Here is a 16,477-nt window from a genome sequence, read left to right as displayed (position 1 = left end):
GAGCTGTACGCCGGCCAGTTGGACTTGCACTCGATGTACGAGGTGCAGTGCAGCAGAGTGCAAGACGGCTAAGGCAGACAGAAGATTTACTTTAATAACAGACATATACATTACCTGCACTGAAATGCCATAGCACATGAAAAAGCTTGTGAATCACTACTGTGCACTCAGAGACAAAAGATGAGACTCGTATGGGAATTTTGCGGGTGCAAAATAAAAGACTAAGTTGCTTGAATAGGAGCCAGATGAGTGGGAAGGCTGCTGCTTTACAAGAAAAAAGAAAAAAAGCTTTTTCTATGCAAACAAATGGAAAGCAAAAAACAAAGGAACATATACCATCTTTGTTTTGAAGGATGAATTCAAATGTATATGCCAGGGGAAACCTAGGATTTCACAACGTGGGTGGAACACACTCACTATGATACCCTCAGCCCTTTCTTCTGACACTTATCCTGGAAAGTGACATTTTGCTAACCGCAGCAGGGGCGAAAGTTGTCGTTTTAGGGCCAAGGGCAGAACAGAAGCAGGCGGCGCTTCACGCACTTTGTCTGTTGAGTGCTGTGAGTAAGTTTTATCTGTGAAGTGACTGCAAATTGCTTAAAACATTGAATGTTTGGAATATCCAGAAGAATAACGAATGAAATCAAACACCTGCTACTGGTCTAAAATTCACATTTGTAACATTTTTCTGTCATCTAAAAACACTTGCCATCCACTCATGCGCTTGCAAAATCTTTTGTAAGTCATGTAACAGATTGAAACTTGTGGTTGTAACATGACAAAATATAACAAGATTTTAAAATATTGAAATACTTATTAGGTATCGTCATGTACTGGGATGTTTTTAGTTGTTTTTTTCCCAACATCTCTTCTTGATCATGATTAAGATCCATCTTTAGCAGATGCCCAAACTATTTCAGTTTTGATCATTTTTGCTCTTTTCTGTCACTTCTTTGTAAGTGAAACAACAAAAGTCAGTGAAGTCTTCATCCGTCCTGGAAATTGGCAACATGATGCTGGTGGTAGCGAAGAAGCCCCAGTTTGCATGTTGACATTTAACTACAAACACAATGCTGTGGCCGAATATGCAGCATTCACATGCATGTGTTCCTTCATTTTCTAACGTCCCTTAAAGCATGCATGCTGCGCTGTTTCCTTGTCAGCTTTTTTCAAATGGGGGTGAAAAAACAGAGCTGCTGGGAAAAATCTGTGCAGAAACGTATGCTGCTGTTGTTGCTGAGGCGTTAATTAGACTGAGAAATCCTATCTTCGACCCTCCCTTCAAGCCGTCCGGAGTCACACACCCACATGACACCTCCTCCCACACGCCAGAGATCCCACTCCGTGTGCCAGAAAGCGTCTTAGCTGTGAGCGACCTGAAATGCGTGTAGAAAATTTCACCTGATCATTAAAAATCAATCCCACTGCGCAAAGTGTCGGCCGCGTGAATCATTCTTGAGTTTTTTTTTTTTTTATGCCTGCTTGTAATTAGGATCAAATGTAATGTTGACAGGATTCCATAACATGTTTTTGCAAGTTGTATTTGAAAGCTGCTGAAGCAAAAAAAAAAAAAAAAGAAGAAAGAATGAAAGAGAAATGAATAAAAAATTTAAATAATGAAAGCAAATTATTCTGTTTGAGGGGTGACTTGAAGACACCTCTAGGCTGTGAACATTAGAGGAGGAGATACTGTACTGAAGCCTGAGGCGACTGATTGTGCAGAATGAAAAATGGCTTAATGGTAATCTAGAGTCAATACTAACAGATGGAGTCTACATTGTGGAGGTCTGTTTCTAATGACTTTAGCTGATCTAATTACTATGCAAAAAAAAAAACGGCTTTGTATGTGCAACTCCTTACATCCCTCTTCTTAGCAAGCATGATTAAACTTTTTAACATCGAATAGTATAGAAATAGCAGCTTATACATAGGTAAGCAACGTAATGTGCATAACATGGGAATGGTAGAGGTGTCCCAATCTGTTCAGATCACAGCATTTTTAAATTGCATATATTGGACTTTTTTACTACACTAAAATCAAAGTATGTCAATTTTGAAAAAAAAATCTATTTTGTTGTAAACTGTAGACATATGTAGATACTTTGTTCAAAAGTAATCTGAGTTCATAACTCCAGATCTAACGGCAACTGAAGATAAAGAATGACATGAATGATGATGATAGGTAGCTCATTGGAGTTATATAATTTACAGTTATTAGGCAATGATCCAAGAGACGATGACCCGTCACGTGTTTTACTTTTACACTATCACAATTTTTAGTTTTGATTTTATCTTCGCAATATGAATTCGCAACAACCGTGACCAAAACAATGTCGCACATGTCCAGTCAGTCTGGATCAAGTTACGTAAAAGTAAATTCAGTCAAACTTCAATTCAGATGAGTTAGGAAGCAAAAACCATAACATGATATGCAAACATACAACCAAATGTGGTGCTGCTGGTGCTTTCATTACCATGTTTCAATGCAGGGCTGGTGAGTTCAACTTAGCATGTTCCAATCACGTATTTTAATGTACTTTCGCTGCATTGTTTGCTACATGGATGGAACAACAATAGCCGGTTTGAATTATACTGTTCTGTTGGAGAGGTTTTGCATAGAGCCTGTCGTTGTAGAGCTGCTCTGGCTCAGGCTGGACTGGAAGCTCTCTGATGGCCTTAGGAGGCACAACTGGAGACAAGCTGGTCTCTCTCCAAACGGAGATTTGGGTTCACATGACCTGAGCGAGCAGCTGTCCCCGTTAGTCCTCCGCCTGCAGCACCACACACTCCACAGTGGGACTGTCCTCCATGCCAGTTGATTCACTGTAATTCAGCTCAGTTTTTATTTACATAATTAGATATCGAATATCTAAGTACCTTCTACAATCAAGTCTGCCCTTTCTAGCCTTAACTTTGTTGTCGCTGTTATGAGAACAATGAAAGAGACAGTTTGGCACTTATAAATGACAGCATAGCAAAATTGGAATAGGGAAAAGAATAACAAAGACACACACAAACAAAAAGTAGATAAATATGTACAGAATACAATTAAAAGTCAAGTTACGAAAGAAAATGTAAATATGAACTGCAGTCTGCTATGTTCAGGACCAAAGGTTATTGTTGCTCCTTACTTCTTGAGAGATAAAACTATCACTTAGTCTAGTAGTTTTTGTGTGATCGATATCGTCTTCTGCAGGAAAGAAGGGGAAACAAAAGAGTATCCTGGATGCAAGAGGTCATTTATGACCCTATTGCCCTTCTGATGAAGCCTTTTTGTGTAACGTGTTAACACACCCACCAACAGAATCTCTCATGAATGTTAAACAACTTTTGGTTTGTAGTTTTCAAAGTCATAACAAGGTTTGCAGATGAGACATTTTTGGCTGGTATGGAAATTAAAACCGCCCACACCAAATAATGTGCTGCAAATTGATTAGGTTCACAAAAGAAGAGTGTGTGTGTGTGGGGGGGGGGGGGGGGGTAGAGCACCTTGCAACTTAGATCAGTGAGACATTAGGAAACTTAAGCGCAACGCTCTTTTGGGAAAAGCTGCAAAGCTGCAAACACTCTCTGTTTCTGAACACAACATCTTTAGCAGACAAATAATTTGCCACTCCAACTCACTGCTGCTGCTGCATGGCTGATTCCTGCTGCAATCCAAACATCAGCTGCTGTCCCACCTCGTTGCCTCGACGCCACCCGGGAGGAACATCGACACTGTCTGGATCTGAGAGACGGTGGCCTTCGATTGCATTCTCATTGCTTACTATACATCAGAGCTAAACCTGTGTTGTGTACGTTGTTGGTGTGCGGGTGTGCGGTGCAAAGGAGAGGAGGGTTGAGGAGGGGACTGGAACTGGTTATCCATCAAAGCTGTCTCTCCATCATCTCCCTCGTTCTTTATCTCTTTGATTGACAGGACATGAGGGAAGATTTTAATTGAAGTTTTCTTTTATTCAAACGATTAATCTTGCAGCACAGAGCATCAGGGTTCCCCCTGGGGAGGCCTCACACATCTGGCCAAACTGTGATGCTGTCATCACACTTTATGGGTTACCTTTAGTGGCAGTTTGTCTTTGTAGAGATCTAAACTTTTCAGTGTTTTATGTTTACACTAATCTATTAATTTCACCAACTTGTTTATCTGACTGGAAGTACTATTAAAGTTTTGTTCTGGCCCAGCATGAATCCTGACTTAATAATGATGAAGAATCTGTGAAGGTAAATAATAGGATGATCCCAGGAAGCAATTGTAGAGTTTTTCATCTATTAATCGAAAGGGCATTTCTCATTTTTAAACCATAATATAACATAATGTAACAACTTGATCCTTTTATTCCCCAAAACGATACTCCTTTTGGATTTATTTATTATCTCGTGAGATGTGTACTTCTCATTTATTATCAGACATAAACTTCTTGGGTGAATCAAGTTTGACACCTGGTGTCACTGAGGCCTTGACTCTTCTGACCAAAACCTTTCCATTTCCTCTCCTTCTTATTTGTCTGGATCCAGTAGTATCTCAGGATATTGAGATACTACTCAATACTCACCACTCTTGGTGAAAGATTCCAACTGCTTGACTGAGTCCTTTCCACACAAACTTTGCCTGCCAGGATCTTAAAGCCAGCTTTGTGTGCTTTGCTTTTTCTCACGGCCCTCTATGTGGAGCCTGCATCTCTTTTGTGGTGCTGAAAGTTTTTCTTGTCCTGCCCCAATGACTTGCTTCTGTGGTGTCATTCAGTCCAGTCCTCACAAGCTAATGGTGACATTCAATACTGGTCACATCCTCAATCTGTTGGTGGCACACACAATGCACAGGCTTGTCTCTCCATTATGGGCGCTCCTGGTCATTTCTTGCACTCTGGGTTTCGGCTGCCCAAGACTTTCATTTAGCAACTTATTACACAAAAGTATATACACTCCAGGATCATTGCTGGGTCCTGGAGTGGAAGGACTAGATAGTGGTCCTGCCACTTGTTGTAAAGTCTCAGGGATTTGGATTTTGGAAGAAACGGTGTGTTTTCATTGTCTTGACACAAGTTGCTTTGATCGCCTCCTCTGGACGGGTTGCTATACCAGCAGGGTGTCTGATGCCTTGTAAGATGTCCTTTATGTATTGATGGCTTGGACTTTGCCCTCACCGCTTTGGCTCTTACTGCACCCACATATGACCGAAACGGTGTGACATTTTTGCTAAATCATTCATGATACCAGACCAGCATTACGTCACCACTGTACTTTATCATGGCTACCATTAATCTGTACAAGGCAGGAACAAAACAGATCCAGAGGAAGATGTGTAAGTGGAAAGGAAAAAGTACCTTTGAGAGAGTGCAAGGCAGGAAAAAAAAGAAAAAGAAACGAGAACAAACAAAACAAGAGGAACAGTGGATGAGGCCACTTGCATGACTTTGCCACAGCTTTCTTGTTTTGCAAATATGATCACACTCATGTAGATACAGCATGCAACATCAGACTTTAGTAAGAGGTGCCCAAAATGCTTTCATGTTGTCCTACGCTGCACTGCTGGAATCTGTCACAGTTATACAAGCTGTTTTATAGCCTCTGTTAAATCATGCAGTGTTTACTACTATATCCGGTAGAGGGTAAAAAAAAAAAAAAACTCCACAAATTCATGTGGGCCATTCTTTTAGCTGCATAATTAATCAGAGCTGTGGTTGTCACTTCTCTAAACACGAAGACATCTGGCAAAAGACGTTTTTACACGTTCAGAGCAAAATATCACTTTTAATAACGTTTTCTTGTTGTTTCTGTAGAATTTCTTTAGAAGTCTTTTTTGTACAGTGCAGATTAAAAAGTTTTCATTCGCTCATCCTGTTATTTTTATTCCTGTTATCTTGTTATTCCACTGTATTCACAGTGGAATGATTTAAACCCAAACAACTTCTGTGGTTTTCATTAACCAGAGTTGTGTCCACAGGTTTAGTAAATATTAAAAATTCATTCTAATCCATACTGACCAAAATATACAAATACTGCATATAGACAATAACAGATAGGTATAACTCAAAAGTTGCAATCACCTTAAAGTTGGGAACCCTTTTGGGAACACCCAAGCATCTGAGCCAAACAGTAATCCTCAGAGGAAAGGAAATTTATTACAATAAGCTGAAACTGCAAAGGCTCAAACCTATTAAGTGTGGGATTTAGTCTCACTGTCCACACCAAGGCAAATTTCATATAAAACTAGAAAGTTTTTATTTATTTTTTGTCAGAGGAGACCAAAATTGAGCGAACTGGTCACGGTGAGAGGAAGAATATCTGGTACAGTCAAGGTAAGGCTTTCAAATCTGAGAACAATGAACCAATGTAGAAATAGCATCATGATGAGAGTCAGTGAAGCTGCTAGTGGAGCATTGAACAATATGTGTGTGGCATCCGATGTTGTAATATGTTTAAACTGTCTTTTCAGATGTAATAAACCTAGTTATGTGATCATTTGTCTAAAATATAAAAGATGTTTTTGGGTCATAAACAATATGTTGCCAATAACGTAAAAGACTGTTAAGCTTTTGGCAGGTTACACTGAATATACGCATGTAGGTTACATGATTACTGACAGTCATGTTTTTGGGTTTATATGTGTTTATATGTGATCACTGCTCTACATATAACTTGTGTTCCCAAGTGATCAAAATGGCAAATGCAGGTCATGGCATCTCACTGAATAATTGAATTGATCTGAAGGCTTTTGAGTATGTATCAAACAATTATGACACCCACTATGCCTTCTTTTGATGAACAATTATGGCATGGGTTTATTTATCACATTTTTAAAGGGTTTCAATATGGTAACATATTGACCCAATTACAAGCTATTCACTCAAAAATATTTATTAGACTGTCAAAAAGATTATGGGAGGTATTACAATGTCAGCCCTTGTTACATTACTGGTACATTGGTGGGGTAACAATACGTACACAGCCTCCGACTTCACCTGAAGCCAACAGCTAGATCGTTGATCATTTATAATCGTTTCATCCACTCACACATCCAATAAAAGATTAATAAAAGTTCTCATAAATGCAAGCATCACCTCAAACATCCCGTTGCCCTTTAGAGTTTGGATGACAGTGACACAGTTTACATGACCTTGTTTGTTGTCCTCATTCTGGCACGTCATTCTGGCTCTTCCCACTCAGCCACCTCTGGGTGCCTGTGTCTGCCAGCAAAGCAAACACTAACTGTCAGTCATTTTCTCCGTCAAAAGGCTAAGAGTGTTCCCTCAGGGCTGACATCTCCAATCAGGCAACCAGCTTCTCCCTTCTCCCCTGTCCTATGTCCCAATGCTTGTGTCCCACTTTGGTCGTTCAAGTGGACGGGACACAATTGAAGGGAAGTTTGCAATGAAAAAAAAAAAAAATTGAGGAAGTTTGCTGATGCGGACAGACAACTGATGACGCAGGATGTCCCCAGGTCCATCTCCAGACAGATGGCTTTGGGTGGGAATGAGTGTCTGCTGTCAGGGAACCAATCACCTGGGTGTGCACTTACACACTCAATTTTCTTTTCCATTCTGTTCATTTTTGCCCTGTTTTATGTCTGACAAAATCATGTGGTTTTATATTTTTGATCAAAAGGTAATTTTAAAGAAATAGTAGTGTTAAATTTTGTTCTACACCATGCAGTTGTGGTTAGAGGAAAAAATGTTAAACAGCATGCGTGACTACATTTTGTTGAGAGACTCAGATTGTCAATTAACCAACTCTTGTCCTGGTTTGTTAAGTTTGAAAAATCTTTTTTGACATTTTTCAAAGCTCAAATTTAGTAGCGGTATAATAAACCTTACTAAGAATGTTTCCAAGCCTGCACTCTTATCTCTAAAAACTGACCAATACAGTGATCAATCTTTAAGCAATAATTTGCACAAATTCCCTATTCATTTTGGGTATGCATAATGTATGTATACATGCATTTATGGACATCTGGATTTATTTATTTCTGGGGAAAATAAAAAACCTTTATCTACAGGTACACACCCAATATTAACCTTGTTTTACTCATACAAAAAGAAATCACCAAAAACATACATTCTAATAGAGGTAAAGGTTAGAACAGCCTACGATTCCTAGATCTTGGCAGCATTTTACATTTCTTAGTTTTTAGCGTTATAGTTTATATTTACTAACATGATGCTACACTCTTCTTTCTAGTAGCCTCAGACAGTTCTTTCAGTCTTACTGTACATTTTACAAAAAAACTTCAAACCTCGATTTATTACAAGTCAGAAGTGTTATTAACAGGGTTACCAAATATGTCATAAAAACAAATAGGATGTCACAGGCTGTTCCACTTTTTTTTTCATATGATTGAATGAACCACAGAAGTATCAGACGTCTCTTAACTAGTTAATAAATAGGCTTTTAACATCTACTGCATGTTTTTTAGTGCAGAGGCAAGACTGCCTGACAGGCATTGAGCTGTACCAGCTCAGTGTTCTGTTGCTTGTGTCAGAAAGCTGAAATGCCATACTGCCGGTTATGGGAAGAAAGCGAGGATCGCCTGAAGCGGTTCTCAAACCCCATTAGATGACTCAAGAAAAGAAATCTGGGATCTTTCCGGCTCTGTTTGCAAAACTGTAAAACACATAAACACTCAAAGCAAAACATGTCGTCAATCACACACTGTTGGAGTAATTATAACAGACCGCAAAACTGTTGTTTTTCTTTTGTTAATTGGTTCCGATCCCAAAATGCTGTGCGACTTCAACTGTGCATGTCTCTGTGATAACGTGTTTGGTCGTCAGTGCCAGATCGCAGCTGTGTCTGGTGAGTTTTCTTCATCTCGCGCCCTCCTGCTGTGTATCACCTCGAGCCATCGAGACAGCAAACATACTACACTTCATAACACACACAAGTTGGCATTCAGCACTTGAGACTCATAGAAACTCGTAGCTCACATGCGGTAGACCTGGATATGAACTCTTGTTATTGTGAACAAAGTTCCTAAGAAGAGGAAATTGCAGATTAGATCATTTTATGTAGCATTCATTCGCAACTATTGTCATTTGTTAATCAAATTCATGTACTAATACATAGAATACAATTTGGTTCTAATTCCATCTAATTAATTCCAGTCCAGTCCAATCACATGGCCAGATTCAGATTTAATTACAGGCTTTCTAGTTCAGTCCAAATTATAACACCACACAATCAAATTGCATTCATCTTTTATTGCTAAATATTAAAAATGTATCGAAGATTTCAGTTTCTGATGTTGAACCAATCCCTTATGCTGAGGAAGCACATGGTGACAGTGGAAACAAAATATTTACTTTTAGCATGAAAAAAAAACTTCCATCAGAATCAGGCTTAGTGCATGTCGTCCAAAACAGGAGAGAAACAAAAAACAAAACAAAATCACACCGAGTAAGTAATACTTTCTTCAAGTGATCAAAAATCTAATGCTTTGTAGAAAGCTGAACCTTTTAGTTTGTTTATTACATCATTTTAACATCTTATCCCATCTTTTAGTTAACCAACTCAAGAGATGGTTCAAATTCTTTCAAATCACAACTTGTAAAATGTCGTGTGGAACATTCAATTAAAGAAAACTGTTTTCTGGATGGAAGAGGCCTGTCACATTTAGTAACTTGTCAGAAACAGAGAGAGTCATGACATCATGAGAATTAACCACTCACTTAAGTTATGGTGACAAAGTAAAAAAAAAAAAAAAACAGCTTGTTGAGTTGCATATTACAGAGAGATGGCCAATTTAGCCGAGTGATGTAATAAGACAGTCACTTTATACCTGCAGCAGTTGCTATGGTTTCCATTTTGTAAAGCGTTTCTAACACTTAACCTTTATTTCCTCCCTTACTTGTGTCTTTTCCTATAAAGCCTGTGTTTATGCACCTGTTGAAGATTAAAGCGTGGCTGATGGTGTGGAGCTCTTTTCAAAGTGGCAGGGTCGAGGCGCAGCCCCTTCCCATTAGCAAAGCTGGACATGTGTGCTCAGGACTCTGCCTGTTTCTGTCTCGTCTGTTGTTTACTTTCTCTTGCAGCTTGTCTTCTCTTTAAGCCTCTGCTGTTTCAAACACACAAAAGGGCTAGCACTGAGTGATGCTTGTACAATATTACACAACCATTCTTTAAATGCTGTTTGTTTGCTTTTTGACTTTTCTAATTGGAATGATCTTGATTTCTTTTCCATGTGAAACACACTGCAGCATCGCGACGTGTCGCTTTCTACCCTTTTCATCCTAATACAACTCTTGGTATTCCACACAGCAAAGTTTGTTTGTTGGCATAATGCAGAAATGTGATTCGGCTCCACGTTTTCTTCTCAAAGATTATCATACAAATAAAGGCTAGGATAAGAGCTCACAAGTGACATTCTACATGAAACACAAGCCATTACTAACGTGTAAGGTACTGATTCGGGTAATGTGACTCCACGAATTATTCTCTTTCATTGCAGCAGATGGAATAAAATATAAATAACTGTTGGTCTCCAGTTTTTTTGTTTTCTCTAGATATTCATGATTCAGGTTTGAGGCATCAGTTTAGCCCTATATAACTGGAAGAATTTAATCTATGTAAACATATTCAAGTTTAACATTGCTTGACTTTTTCCTGCATAAGTATGTACAATGTTAGGCGGAAATACTGACTGCTCTGGCAAAAATAAAAAGCTTTAAGAAAAAATATTTACCGCAGTATCGCATCACTAAGAACTTTAAAGAAAACTCCAAACTTTAATTTGAATGCATGGATTCAGAAGGGAAAACATCCTACATTAAGAAGGAACTGTTTGCTACCAAATCACCGGTGACACAATTAGTGCAATCCATCACAGCTGATTTAAAATAAATGGAATTTAATCACTTTCTTTGTTTAAGCATAAGTTGAAGTTAAGTTGATCTGAGTTTCAAGGAGCCTCTAATTAATAATCAGTGACTTCTTGTTTCCCTTAAGTACAATATAAATATAAGAATCTATATTAATCTTGCCACCAGGAACAATAAGAGAGGGAGACGAAAGGAGAAAAAAAAACCTTCATCTCAGGGTCAATAATTCTCCATAACAACATTTAAATGCTATCTATACACCAGCTAGATGTTTGGGTGTGATACTAGAAAAAAACATTTTTCACTCCTGCCATTACAAACACAGTATATTTGGTGTGAAACAAAGGGTTAGGTGATTGAAAAGGATCTCATCCTGGATGATAAGAAGGAGTGAGAGAAAAGGAGAATTCAAGGGGCTTTGAGTTGTTCTTCACCTTTTTTGGCCTCATTTTTCATTTGCTGTGGTCCACTGCAGCTACTGTAAACAGCAAAAACTGGAATACCTCTTTAATGTTTAGATCAAATAGAATGAAATATGTCATAAAGCGTTAAACAAGCTACGTCTCCTGCAGCAGCAATCATCTGTATGTACAATTAAATCAATTGTCCAATACAAGCAATAAATGAATGAAACTGTATTTTGTTTTTTCACACACTTAACTTTCTCTGAATGAGTAGTTGGAAGTTTTTTTGCCAAATGCAACCAACGTGATAGTTAAACCTCAACGCCATGCATTTAAGAATACACTACGGCTATTTAAAAATGAATACTTTTTTCATTGTTTCAGGTTAGAGCTTCATGAGGATTATCTTTGTCCAATATGGCCAAACCCATCATCTCCAAAGAGAAGTCAGCACAATAGACAACACATTTTGCAGCTACTGAGACTTTATTGAGCTGTAAAATTTTGGGATTCAACACAAATTGTTTGATCCACAATATCGCTCCCTCTCCTTATTTGGCGTCTGGCTTAACTGAGCCAAATGAAAAGCAACAGTGTCTCATGTTCCAAAAGGAGATTATCTGTGACTTCAAAACCCCCCACTTCAGGCAGCGCAACACATTGCTGCTCTGTATCCAAGCCATACGCGGTATCACACCATGAAAGGCTCTGAAAGACGAAGAGTGCTAATCTCTTTCGCGATGCAAACCTGCTGGAGGAAGGTGTTTTTGTCTTTTAGAAAATCTCCAGTGACACAGTGTGTACCTCTGTCTTTCTTTTTATACCCTAGGTGTGTGTGTGTAGTGTGTGCAAGTGCAGCATTGTATCTTTGCATATAGATGGGTTTGGTATTCTATAATGCGCCAGCGATGCCCTTGAATAGTGGAATTGTTTAAGCTTTCCCTCAGATCAAAACATTTTGATTGTCGTGTTTTGTTTTATGTTCCTATGCTTTACAGTGTCTGTAAAGTTTAATGTGCATCATTGCAATTTCATAGCCAAAAGGACAGTGGTCACACTGATGAGAGAATCTGTTGTGCACTCCACTAATCCAGCCTTCACAGCAGATTGGTAAGAATGGAACAATTCTTCAAATAAAGTCACGAGAAAAAGCCATTTGCAGTTTGCCACAAGCCGTGAAGGGGACACATAAAAAATAAACAGAAGTTTTGCTTAGATGAGATCAAAATTTAACTTTCTGTCATCTAAAAAAAAAGAGGCATCTGGATGAAAACTAGCAAAAACATATTAGCCTAAACAGCAACTCCCATGGTGAAACATGGCAATGGCAGAATTATGCTTTAGGGTTAATCCGTCAAAAGGTGGTCCCACAAAGACTTCTGATAAATATGAAACGTTGAGGACAAACTGACATTTTGAATCCATGTTACAATTAAGCTCTACTGTGTGTCAGTTTATTGTTACATAAACTCCCTGGAGTGTCACAGAGACAAAAGTCAGAGAAATTAGATGCAACATATGGGTACTGTGAGATAAACATTGGGAGTTTTACAAGAAAATGACTCAGAGATTAACTTTCTTGTTTGAGCATATGTGGTTGATCTCCATCTAAATTTAGCAGGACCTTCCTTCAGATAAATCTCTTTAATTTTTGCCTTGACTTGGGCACTTTCCAACATAAAATTAAAGTAGACTAGTAAAAACTGTCACTACCTCTGTAAAAAAACATGCTTTATATTTCAGATTGCCACTCCTTGCAAACTGATTAAACGACTGCAGAGTTTTGCTGTGTCACTCTGTCTCACCTCCTTAGGGCCACAGCTTCCTCCCTGCCTTAGTACCAGACACATCTTTATTCAGAACTGTCCCTGTCCAGGGGCAGAACATCAATCCGCTTTGTGTTCGCAGCCTCTGTCTCACTGCACTGCCCTGCTCTGCTTCTCGCTTCTCCAGGCGCGGCGTTATTATTGAACTGTCTCTGCTGGTCTTCCTTTTTTATTTTTTTTTTCTCTCCCGCTCTCTCTCCTGCATGCGCTCTGTCTTTCTCTGTGTTCCAAAATCATGGCCCATTTATTTTAACACAATTATTATTGAAGCCTGGCTGAGCACAGTGATAGATGGTACTTTGTTAGAGTGCAGCTATGGCTGACACACATAAGGCTCCTACAGGTCAAGCGTGGAGACCCCCTGACTAGGCACACGGTGTCCAGAATTATCCGAATTTACGACGGGTGACAACGTCGGTAATTAACATAACAGTGTGTGACTTTAACGACGATGTTAACACAAACGGTGCGACTAATTGAGAGGGGAGTGTGAGGGAGGAATTGTGGTTTATTGTGTGTGTTTTATGTCACCACGGCACTTAAGTCACACCACAAATGGGGCAAAAGGTTACAGTGGCTTGGAAAAATGTTTACAACCCTTGAACATTTCCAAATTTTGTCATCTTACAATCCCAAACTACAACGCACTTTTTGGGGATCCTATAGGACAGGACATAGATTGGTGCGTAATTGTGAATTAGAGGAAAACTTGTGCAATGATTATTTTTTATTTATGCTGTGTACCTTTTACCAGCAGTGGTGAAGTCAGTGTTGCAATCATCTTTGTCCAAGATGTTGAAAGGTCTTGTGAAATATGTATAATTGATACAATATTGGCAAATATCAGTTATTGGCCATAACCAGCAATATTTATCGTGGATATCAATATTAGCCCAAACATTCAGTGCATCCCTACAGTTGAGCTGATGACGGGTTTACATTTCTGGATGATGCATTTGTATAGAATATTAGGAAGATATTCACAGAGCTGCTAAATTTCATATAGGTGGAAGTATTTTATTCTTTCAGCTAATTCTGAAAGCATTACTTACAATGGATTTCATTTGAGGGTTGTTAGAGTAATTAGGTAGATTTCAAAAGCTTAACAAACTTTTATTTGTTAAGTTTTGTTAAATTTGTAAACTGCACATAGTTTTCTTTGTCTTCAAAAAATTTGCAGCACTTGTTCTTGATCTTTTATGTAAAAACCAAACAAAAAAAGTAAGTTTGGTGGGTTGCTATTCCAAATTTGAAAGACTTAAAGATTTACGAATAATCCTCACAGCACTGAATGCACAAGTAAAACAAAATCATCTAACTTCAGAAAGCCATGTGATATTTTACTGTGGGAAGACTATATTCAATTTATCTTGTTCAACCTTTGAAAGGTACCTTTAATCAGCAGATTCCACTGACGCATAGTCACGCTGCACACGTTGAAGAGATTGTTCGCCTGTGTTAATCCTGCTGGATGATCCTGCCGGCTTGTTCGACTCAAACTGACTGAATCACAGCAAAATGACCTTCTCATTACCTGCCAGAGCAACTGGCTCACCGTTCTCCCAAAACGAGCACACAACCTACCCGGTATGTTTGCCGCTGTCACACATAAATCACATTGAAGCCTGTACATATTAAATTATCAACTTAAAGGCATCAATATACATAGTGGCATCTTGGGGCTATGATCTATTGTATCTTCAGTCTTTATCTGGTTGATTATGTGGTGTGTACATATGCCGACTGTAATCCTGATATTAACCTGTTCAAGGGCATTGCAGGGTGAGTGGAAGTTAAGGGGAAATGCACATATGGCCAGTATAGTTTGTGAGCCCCGTGGCCTTCCAGCCGGCTTCACAGTGATGCATAGTCTCCTGGACTGGAGAAAATGCACCGCCTGCATGTCAATGAGCTCCATTCCCTGTTAAGTAAGTATGTGCACGGGGTCTCTTCTATCGCACACACTAGCTGCCATCTGCACCCTGAATGGACTGCTCCAAGGGTGTGTGTGTGTGTGTACATACTATTGGAGTGGGTGCATAGGGGGGAGCTGGTATGAAAGCAATCACTCTCAAGAGTATGGGCTGTGTTTAACCCAGTGCACATGCTTGTCTTACAGCCTCCTGCTTTGGGAAGCAGATAGATCATTGAGAAAAAAAGAAATCTATTTTTAGATGTGGAATAGGGAGGGGATAAGCATGAGCGATGTGCACTTGGATATGTGTGTGTGTGTGTGTGTGTGTGTGTGCGTGTGCGGGTGTGTGTGTGTGTGTTTATGGCTTTGAATCTATGGGTGAGAAGGATGCTTAGTGATGTTGTTTCTTCTGAGACAACATTGCAGGCAAGACCCAAGCTTTTTTACACATCACATGCAATCACATAAGCCACACATTAGTACTAGAAAAACCCACACACTCACAGACAGACTCGCACTAGCAAATCTGGATATTGTCCTGTTGTGCCTGGAGCTGGCCCTGACAGTACTGTTGGACGTAAATCACATCCACGGAAACACGCGCGCACACACACGCACACACACACACGCATACACAACCTCCCTGGCAACGGGACACGTGATGCTAGTATTGTATGCCCAACCTTTTTCTCTCTCTCCATCTCTAATCCTTGTCTTTCATCCTGACAGGTGCCAGCGGCTGGTGAACCAAGCTGCGGATTGATGATTAAAGTAGGCAGAACGGACACAAGGACTGGTATCATTCTGAGGTCACGAGTGAGTCTGTTTTTTTCAGCCGAGGCGTGAGATTTCAGTAAATAGATCGAAGGCTAAAAGTTCGTTTTGCCAAGGGTATGCTGAAGTCTTTGCAGTACAAACTAATCTATTTAAGGTTTTCCCCACATATTACTGTAAAGACAGAAAAGCCTTACTTCAGTTACTAGAGGATAGCTCTGAATTGCAAGGGCAGGATGGTACATAGTGTATGCGCCAGTATTATCTGAAGTTCCTGGGGGTGTCTTTCTTACTGTAAGGGCAAAAGCTTTTTCTACTTTGCCATAAGCACCAGCAGAATTTCAATTCATTGTAATGCTGACAATTTACATAAAATGAACCTGACTTTTTGAGTTTTCCTTCTTTTTTTGTGTGCAGTTTAAGGAGCCAAGAAGAAATGTTTCTTATCGGGCAAGTCATTTAACATTAGCACACTTTAGTTTGTAAGGATCAACTTTTAGCTTAGCTACGATGTCACTTATTCATAAGTAAACTATACATGTTTTGTTATGTTAGAAGGAAATTAATTTAGGACAGTGGTGGCTACAGTTAAATAAAATAGGTTGATAGAAGTATAGTATGTTTTTGCTTTGTTTCAACTTTCTGTCTCTTGTAACAGATTCTTAATCACTGAAGCTTTCTGGACTGTGGGTTCAAAGAGATTATGTATTAAGATATCTACTTTCACCCCATATAAAATCATAT

This window comes from Poecilia reticulata, linkage group LG22 (genome assembly GCF_000633615.1).
Source record: "Poecilia reticulata strain Guanapo linkage group LG22, Guppy_female_1.0+MT, whole genome shotgun sequence".
In the NCBI taxonomy this organism is placed as follows: domain Eukaryota; kingdom Metazoa; phylum Chordata; class Actinopteri; order Cyprinodontiformes; family Poeciliidae; genus Poecilia; species Poecilia reticulata.
The sequence above is the reverse complement of the archived record's forward strand: the minus strand, read 5'-3'. Positions refer to the sequence as shown.